General features: G+C 44.3%; 1 long non-coding RNA gene across 1 annotated transcript; it reads right to left on the minus strand.

The window, feature by feature from the left end:
- Positions 1-943: 943 nt before the first annotated feature.
- On the minus strand, positions 944-5,051 carry LOC147021471 (uncharacterized). Its single transcript, XR_015061372.1, has 3 exons — positions 3,925-5,051; positions 3,704-3,817; positions 944-1,232 (listed from the first exon to the last, which is right to left on the minus strand). It is a non-coding gene; the product is annotated as an uncharacterized LOC147021471 (long non-coding RNA).
- Positions 5,052-10,095: the final 5,044 nt, after the last annotated feature.

A 10,095-nucleotide genomic window follows, 5' to 3' on the forward strand; every position in this document is an offset into this window, starting at 1 on the left:
ACCTCACCATGCCCGAATCATAACCTGGGTCGTTACTTTAACATCTGCTTCCTTTTGATAATAGGTTGGATTTCTCCACTATTCCATGAAGAGGATTTTTTTCATACATCTTATCATTAGACTGGAACAAGGTCAAGGGGTACCTGGATACATCATTTCACAAAAGGTGTTCTCACATTTCTTGGTTTGAAGATACTTGTTCATTGCAGCATGTCATGCAACACTGTTCTGCAATCACACTGATGAAAAGCTTGTGCTTGGAAGTCTTTATTTCATACTATACTAGCAGGATGCACGGTGTTGCCAGACAACGCCGGGTCCCTCCTCCCGCCCCTTCCCCTCCATACTCCCATCCTCTCCCCTTGCTCATCCCATCCCTCCCACCCCACCTTCCCCTTCCTCCGGACTACCCACCCCCCCCCCTCAACAACCTTCCCCTGCCTCCCCTGATTAGTGGAGGTTGGCTTTTGGGCTTCCCACTCTCTAGAGACGTGTAAAGAGTAAAAATGCAAGTTATCTCTACAGCTGACGAGTAAAACCCTCTGCCAACACCACCAGGTAACACTCGCTACAAGATACACATGCACCGAGATAATTTTTGTCGACCTTCCTTCCCGAACCCTCGCAACTGCAGATGTTTCCAAGCAGCCCATGTTCACCAAGAGGTCGAACTTGGTCCATGTGCCACGTTTGGTAGCAATTGACCCAGTCAGTTTGGCGTGATTGGTGTTACACACACACACACACACACACACACACACACACACACACACACACACACACACACACACACACACACACAATGACATTTATTTATTAGACGTCATGAAATGCAAGGCTCAACGAACTGCATCAGTACTTTCTTGAAATTCTCATGACTTTTCCAACTTTTATCACCTCATTTTTCCTCTAACATCTCCCTCAGGCCTCAACTTACGGTACATATATTCTTTCGAACAATCTGTGACGCAATTCTCTTCCTTCTTCAGGTCTTCTTCTTTCCACAAGGCTGCACAGTAGCATCATTGATATCACAAGTAGCCACTGGACTGAGGGTGTGGTTGTGCTGCTGAAACAGTGCCCCCTTTAGGTTAAAGCAGGAATTTGCAATTTGTTCAGGGTGCCGGCTATATCTCACCTACTCTTCGTGAAGAACACCGTGGCTCTTTGACGTCAACCAATTAATGCCGGCATTTTAACGTCCATCCAAGTGACGTCACACCCATGGATGTCTGTGAAACACAGGAATGACAGGTTATAGCGAGATCGGTATTCAATCCCAGACTAGACACTTTTGAGGTGAGTGTGGGTACCTCTTTGCCATCCTACCAGCCCCTTCTTCAGGTGATTTATCTGGTATTCCAGATCGAGAGTCAGGATTGGTGTTTCCTGTCGTTTTCTCACTTAATGGTGATGGTTCCCTCCTATGGTTGACTTGGAAATGGCCGGTCTATACGATAAAAGATGCCATATGTGTGTCCGTGTGTCTGTGCCTGCGTCCTTGCGTGTGTGAGAGTTCCACCCAGTGCTGGATTAACCATTAGGCAGACAAGGCATGTGCCTTTGGGCCAGCCAAAAATTCGGGCCAAAAATTATTTTCACATGAAATATTTGTCTTTTTTTGTATTAAATATTTTGTTCTTGAATCAGTTCATCTTTTGTCTGGGGTCCATTTCCATGAGCCCGAGATCTAATTTAAAATTTTCAGGCCTTTCTCTAAAATTTCAAAATGTGCCTGAGGACCAGCCAAGGCTTAATCCGGCACTGGTTCCACCCATTGGTTGGACATTTCGCCTGACTCCACCCACAATTTGTTTACCACCGCTGCCATATGTCTACACTCCGTATAGGTCTGAGGTTTCATCGGCCTTGTTGTACGGATCATGCTTTCTCACTCTCTCACAGCTTTATCTTAACTCAAATTCGATATCTAATTTCATTTTTGATCGTGGCTAAGATGGTTTAAGTCTCAGTTGCAAAAAAAAATGGGAAATAAATCATACGGATATTGAGGTTTTAAAGGGCAAAATCCATTTTAATGGCCGTTTCTGATCGGACGCAACGCGAGGATGGAGAGATGAGAGAGGGGAAGAGAGTGGGATGATGGGAGAGATTGTCAGGGGGGATAGGGGGACAGAGTTGTTGTTTCGTATGCAGCTTATGGCTGCTGGTTGCATCATTTTCTGGAAGCACGGATGTGCCGCTGCTGCAGTGCCCCTGTTACTCGGAAGGATAACAGGCTGAGTCAACCCACTTGGCATTATTTCAACAGCGTGATAGAAGCTCAAACTCAAGACCCTAAGATCTTAAACCAGCCACCTTAACCGTTAAACCAATACCAGGCTTGGGGACAAAGTGAGTGGGAGGGAGGGGAGAGGAGAGAGTGGGGGTGCAGGGGCAGATAAAGAGGGAGGAGAGGAGAGGGATAGGGGGTGGGCAGGAGAGTGGGTGAGGGTGGGGTAGAGAGAGAGAGAGAGGAGGTGGAGAGTTGAGGTCCTGAAGGCACATTTTACATTATGTGGAATTTCCACAAGTAGGGGCTCCTGTCCCATTTGCCACAGGATATAGCCTACTCTTTCCTTATCGACTCTTCAATGAAATCTGCTACATTTAAAATAAATCACACATCTACACTTTAAACAGCAGAGAAATACTTTGTAAAATACACATGTCGTAAACATTCATACTGTTTTCATCATGCCAGACAACACATACCTCACTGTGTGTGTACTACAGTAATGTGTTCAAAACTACTTTCTGCTTTGATCCATCGACCATACAACAGAAAGAAGATTAAAAGTCTGTTTGGCTTCAGTACAAGGGCTAAAGAAAGATTTAATATTGATATTGATTGCCTCTAAAACGTCCAATAAGGTAAAATGTGTTTGGAACATGCTGCATATGCACACTTACAGCAAAGTGATGTATATGTAGTTTGTAAAGTGGTGAACATTTACAAGCACACCTCATCATGCCAAACTTTAAAAAGACACCACTTCCTGTGTGTACAAAGTACTGTATTCAGATGTTTAATACTGTGCTATACATCTCCAAAAGCCATTTTTGATACTTTTTCTGTATGAATTGTTTTGCTTTGATCCATAGACCATACATCAGAAGTCAGATTTACAGCGTATCTTTCTGGCCTCAAAACAGCACTGAAATAACTAAACGTTGCCTGTAAATCTAACAACTGCAAACAAAGTAGGATGTACTATCTTCAGATACAGTGAGTGTTTGATTGATTGTCTTATTGCATACATGTCCATTGTCCAATCATCAATATTTGTTGCTCTCATCAATATGTAATGCATGTTATTGAATACATGTACCTAATTCTATGATGAATATCAAGGGAAAATGAATAAGTGGTGATGCTATTTTTTACATGTCAGAATTGCACGTGTATGTTTACTCGCAGCCAAAATGTAAATAGCCACGGGTGTGTGTTTGTGTGTTTCACTATAGGGGGGTGACGCAATCACCCAACGGGTAATGTGCTATTATGGTTGAAATCGCCTTCTTCGAGGTGCCCACTCACAGGCAGCCGATTATTATATTCCTGATTAGAACTCGGTTACCTCCTCCCTATGGGACATGGCGCTTTGAAATTGAGCAACGACACTTCTCCCTAACTATTTATACTGTCTATTGATGATAATCATGGTTATGCAAATGAAGCGCATGGGTGTGAAATTCTCACCACTGGAAAGAAGTGTTCCATGACATGTGATGATAAAGTATACATATGTGTCTGTACTTTCTTCCACCTCTCACCGTTTGTCCAGTAAGCCACATACCCCATTTTTCCAAAGCTCTTGACATCCACATGGAAAAAAAGAGCAAAATCCCATCACATGACAAAGAATGGTAACAGTATGTGTTGAGGAAAAATGAAACTTAAAAGGGATTCAGCAAGTTCACCTTCCCAAAATGGCAGCTGTTTCATTCTTCCCAGCCTCACCAGCATGAATTCTCAAGATCTTTAATGAAACTGTAAGGTAAGGATCAATAATTCCAGGCTTGTGCAGTACATTGGCCATGAAATGCCATAATTGGGTGGAATAAAATTGTGAATTATAGGAAAGTATGCTTCACCATGTAATATCAATATCCAGGTTCCCCGGTTCCCCCAAGTAACAATCAAATGGCTACGTACCTTTTGTCTTCACCCGATTAATGTTAAACTTTCTCCCCTCCCGTCTGTGTGTCACGTCTTGTTTCCTAATCTCTGCATGGGCCGCCTCCAGAGAGCTGGTGATCATTATCGCCACGAAGGCCCCGTTGCCGTGTACGGAAGCCATTTTATTTGGAGTGCGAAGGGAGGAATTCAAGTTACATGCGTGTGGCATTTGAACTGTGTGGTGCTGTGTGCATGAGTGAATGTACTAAATTCATCCCATCCACAGGCACTAAATTTCCTTTCACATCCTCAGTCCTCTCCGTCAGCAAAAAAAAAATAGAATTCTATTTCATTCCTCGGTACCACATCACCATTGCAGGTGCGTGGGTCTGCCATCCCTGGGTTTGACAGAGGATGCTTCCTTTTCGCTCCATTTCCCATTTACTCAACATACGATGAGCAATCAAATAAGTTGCTCGATTGAACATATTGTGAGGATTTTGTGACAGAATTATAATATGATAACTAGTAGGGCATGCGTGCACACTGCAAGCAACAACTCGGGTGCACCCGACGTGTAAACATAATAAATATTATCAGCTTTTTATATTTGATGAAGTGGATTGTGATTGCATTCTACAAGCAGCTAAATAACTCGAATAAATCAAGAATTCGTGTTTTGAATGAGCTTTTTATTGAAAACTCAACAGCTCTAGTTGTTTTTCGGTCATCTCACCTCGATTCTCGAAGAGATGAACTGATAAAATGGGTCCTGATGACCGGCCGTTCGTCCGTCCATAAGGTCGTCCATTAACTTTTTACTACTTGTGCCTTATTTACCAACCGATTGCGAAGAAGATTGCACGGTCTTTGATTTTTTTCGGATTGGGGGTTTCCCAGGGGGGTTCCCCCGAATCTTGCCCTGTAACTTTCGGTAACAGGAGATCGAGTCGGCATGGGTTCGAATCTCAGTCTGAACTACAACCTCGAGAGATGACCATACCCCACTCGGGGCTATTTTATTCATGTAAATATGACAAAGGTTATAAAATAAGAGGCACGTGTTAGCGTATCCCAGCAACCATTTCGATTATAAGCTCCATTGTTGTGGGTTACGTGACCCGCCAGAAGCAAAGCATTTCTGCACCAGCCGACTTTTATTCACGGATATTTTTTGAAATTTCTAATGGTTTTGTGATTTTTTTTCCTGGGATATTGGCTTTGAGTTGCAGCAGTATGCGACAATTCCACTTTATACGCCATCGATAAAGGACTAAACATTTATATCAGTGACTCAATAAGTCAGTGAGTGAGTGGTGAGAAAGAGCTTTTTATTGTTGCAGTTCTGCAAAACTGCATTCCTCTAAGGCAAAGGCACCCAACATACAGTGATCCCCAGGTAGTTATCTCATTAGTCTTCACGCAGTCAGACCTTCCCCTCATGTCTAATGGGTTAACCGGAAGAAGTGCATTGCATGGGTATTACAGCTCAGTCTAATTATATCTCTATCTTGCATTCAATCCTGATTTTCATTCCAACCATTTCCTTTTATCCTTGATACAAATCGAAGCAGGCAACGCACCCAGGCAGCCACCCTATGAGAGACTCACCACAAATACTGTACAGGACGCGCATGGCACACCCCTTCATTCAGATCTGTGCACCGATTTACAACGGCGTCTCAACTTGCTCCACCAGAAGCTCACCACCTCGACCACCAACATCTTCCGCACACGGAAAAAATCTCCGTTCCTCCATGCACCTCTGCATCAATGCAATTTGACACCAAACGGGTGTGCTGCGCAGCCCAGGGCACTCGGACCGCGTGACGTGGGGACGGGCCAAGCACGTTAACAGCACCAACCCCAGCTCGCCGGGGGTGCCCCGAACGGGCATGCGGGACCAACACGACCCTCGTCCAGTTTGCTGGACTGGACAGTTTCCAGGACTGGGAGTTCGGTTCAGGGCTTCGGGCCGTGTAGTGCCGGATGTGCGAATGAGGCCGCTTTCGGCCCCAGGAGCCTGGCAGGGCAGGGCCGGATCCAATGGAAGGGCATGATTCGGATGACAGCACGTTGCTTCTCGTCATCGCCCCACCCTTCATCCGTGGCTTTTAAAAGGTGGATCGCGAAGCCATTCTCTCTCTCTGTCTCTGTCTCTGTCTCTGTCTCTGTCTCTCTCTCTCTCTCTCTCTCTCTCTCTCTCTCTCTCTCTCTCTCTCTCTCACTCTCTCTCTCTCTCTCTCTCTCTCTCTCTCTCTGCACTTCCTCACCTGCCTGCCTCACACTGTCTCCGCCTGTTTGCCACGCCCAGTTCTCCACCTCTCTGCTCCGCCCTATCATTACTGCACATCGTTGTCTACCTGGCGCTGCATCGACACTCAGGGTTGGTGTGTGACAGACGTTCTGCTGAACCAGTGCGGAGGACACATTTCCACAAGCCCTGGCAAAGTGATCAAGCAAGAGATAATGCGCCAACTCTTAAGGTGTGATCTCAAAGCGGAGATCTCAACTCTCAAGCGGAGAGTCTCCCAAAGCGTACTGTGTTGCACGGTCGACCAACCGCGCCAGGTATTGCAAGGCTGTTAGTCCTCATCTGCTCTCCTTCCTTCTGGATAACTAATCTTCATCGGGTGTGTGTGTGTGTGTGTGTGTGTGTGTGTGTGTGTGTGTGTGTGTGTGTGTGTGTGTGTGTGGGTGTGGGTGTGTGTGGGTGTGTGTGTGTGTGTGTGTGTGTGTGTGTGTGTGTGTGTGTGTGTGTGTGTGTGATGGCGCCTGTTGTCACATAAATTAAGATTGTAGAAGATATAACGGGATAAGTCTGCTCTGTGTCTGCTTTTGTAAATTGCTTGCCTTTTATCACACCCTACAAATTCCTTGCTATCCCTGCTGTACATAATAATAATAATAATAAACCCCATTCACTGTGTCACATACCTTTGCTCGCCTGATTGTAAATAAATGCTTGTGTAGAAATGTACCCAGCTCGTTTTCGTCTTTTCCTTCATTGGTCCAGCATGGTCCGTATCCCAGCTGAGCCGGGACATTATCCTCCAACGATCTTTTTCCCAACCAGTATGTCCTTGGCAGTTACGCTCAGCTGCATCTAATCCGGTAAGGTGATCCGGTTTGAACAAAGCCTACCGAGGGCGTGTCCCCTGGTAATTAGATCATGTAACCATTTTAGGTAACCAGTTTCCATTAAGGCCCAGTCACACCTTGACGTTATAGCCAGGAATGGCAACATATAAAAATGCACGTAAAACGTTGGCGTACGCTGAAGTTTTGGGTTTTTTTTTTAAAGTTTTGGTCGTATTCATAACGTGTTGGTCGTATGCATAACGTATTAGTAATGGGCACAGAACGTTTCGTTGTGTTAAAGATAACATACCAACGAATGCTTAGCCTGTTGTCGGCGTTCAAAACCTATGCCCAACGATAGTTTAACTTAGTCATAGTGCGCTGCACTTATCGCCGACGAACTCGTGGCGTTCTCTGTTAAAAACCTGCTGCACGCAGATTTAAATCATAACTGAAAATTGGAAGTGTCAACATCGCAGTCACACCTTGACGATTTAGCCAGCGTATGCCGACCTATGAAAAATGTGTCTAAAACGCTGGGACACGTCGAATACGGTATGGGTAAGTTGTGTATACGTTAGGAGCACGATGAAAAACAATGAAGTACGCTGGCATATTGCGTGGTACGTCTCGTACGTCGTGAAATTTCAAGCATGCTGAAAATTTTTACGACATATTCGATGTATGGCTCACAAGTTCCGCATACGCTGGCATAAGTTCTCGGCATGCTCTGCAATCGTTTACACACGTCGGCCACACGTTACTTGTAAGTTACTCATAAGTCGAAACACGTCGAGGTAATGTTTAGCATACCCGAAACTTAATTTTAACCTACGAGTAACGTGCTTTGAACCTATGTGTAACGTATCTCAAACGCACATTGGCGTATGTAGGCGAATTTGATTGACGTCTTCCGGAGGACCACAGAACTTACTGAACGTGTTTCTAACTTACAGCTACCGTATAATGGCGTATTGGCAGCGTTTAGGGGAATTGGTATATACAAATGGGCTTCACAAGAGGAACCCGTCAGTGTTCCAGACTCCATGTTGAGTAGATGTCAATGTCAGTAGTAGTAGTAGTAGTTCGAGAGAATTTAGTGATGTCGATGTTATTAGTAGTAGTAGTAGTAGTAGTAGTAGTAGTGGTAGTAGTAGTAGTAGTTCGAGAGAATTTACTGATGTCGATGTTGGTAGTAGTAGTAGTAGTACTTTCAAGTAACGTGTTGCAAAGTGTGAACAACGTTCGTGTAGCGTGCTTACAAAACGTTACTCATAGGTTAGAAATAAGTTTCGGGTACGCTAAACATTACCTCCACGTGTTTCGACTTATGAGTAACTTACAAGTAACGTGTTTCAACGTGTGTCAACGATCGCATAACGTGCCTACAACTTATGGCCAGCGTAGCGGAACGTGTGAGTCATACGCCGGAACGTGTGAGTCATACGCCGGCATACATCGTAAAATTTCAAGCATGAAAAAATTCGAGGAAAACCCAAAAGTTCAACTTTTAAAGCCAGCGTACTACCACTTATGGCAGTGTTTTTCAGCGTGGTCTTAACATATACAAAACGTACCCATAACGTATTCGACGTGTACCAGCGTTTTACACAAATTTTTCATAAATCGGCATACGCTGGCTAAAACGTCAATGTGTGACTGGGCCTTTATACGGAGGACCCTAAGTCACGTGGTTGAGTTATTGACCCGCCGTGTCACGGAGTTATCCTTGTGCGACGACCTACGATTCCGGAGAGTCTGGTGGGAACCCAAGGTGGCTTTCTCCCCCTCGTAGTCTTCTCGCCACTGACCCCGGGTCCGCAACAATATATTATATGAAGTAAATTGGGAATTAGTGATTAGAATGAGCACTTTTAAATAGTTTACAGCTATAGTAATTTTTAATGTAAATTTGCCAAACGTTTTAAAATAAGAGACCAAAGAGGCATATTAGCATTGCCTAACAATCAGTTTAACAGTGAGCAGACCAAGGCTGCACAGGCCGATTTTTTATTTTCAGATATTTTCGGTTATGGGAAATTTTCCGACGGTTTTGTGATTTTTTTTTTTCTTGAGATATTGGCTTTGAGTTATATCGGTGTGCAAAATTTCAGCCATATACCCCACCTTGAAGGTACTAACATTCATATCAGTGAGTAGGTGAATGAGAAAATGCTTTATATAATAATAATAATACGCATTACCGTGCAAGGAACTTTAGTGCAGGAGAAGGCCATTAGGCCCATCAAACCTGTGCAATGGTTGCCAACCTATGATTGTTTGCCCGTGCTTTATCCTTTTAAAAGTCTTCCGCATGACTCGGTCAGGGTCAGTTTGGTACACCCAGAATCGATGATGCAATACGCAGCTATATTGCATCATCTCTCCCAAGTTGTACATCTAGTTGAGTGTTGTTCACAGTGCATGCCTGGTTTCACCATGACCTCTGCAAATGAGCAATCAATGAGAATCAAATTGCATTTTAACCTTAATATGTGGGATGGAAATCCATGATAGGCTGAAACGAGCTCCTAGGTAGGTTACATTCTCCTGTTACAATAAGAATGAATGATTTTTCTCATTCATTGAAGTGGAAGACAAGAGCCTACCTATTTATATTTAGTAGTTACTGGGAATGGAGGTGGGGTGGCCGAAAAAGGAGGGAGGGGGAGGAGTGTGGATGGAGGAGGACGGAAAGGGCTCGCACAAAGAAAGGAAGGGTAAGGGGAGTGGGACAAATGAAGAGTCGGGAAATGTTTGGGAAAATAAATGATCGAGCTGAGGGAAGGCTAGAGGCACCTCTGGAGCACACGGAAAGTGGAAGACATCAAAAGATTCTTAGATTGAAATATGTAATAAATAGACGGCCACAAAGCATGCCTGTACAAACG

The sequence above is a fragment of the Eptatretus burgeri genome, chromosome 8, assembly GCF_056783735.1.
Source record: "Eptatretus burgeri isolate ZD-2024b chromosome 8, Ebu_testis_v1, whole genome shotgun sequence".
NCBI lineage: Eukaryota > Metazoa > Chordata > Myxini > Myxiniformes > Myxinidae > Eptatretus > Eptatretus burgeri.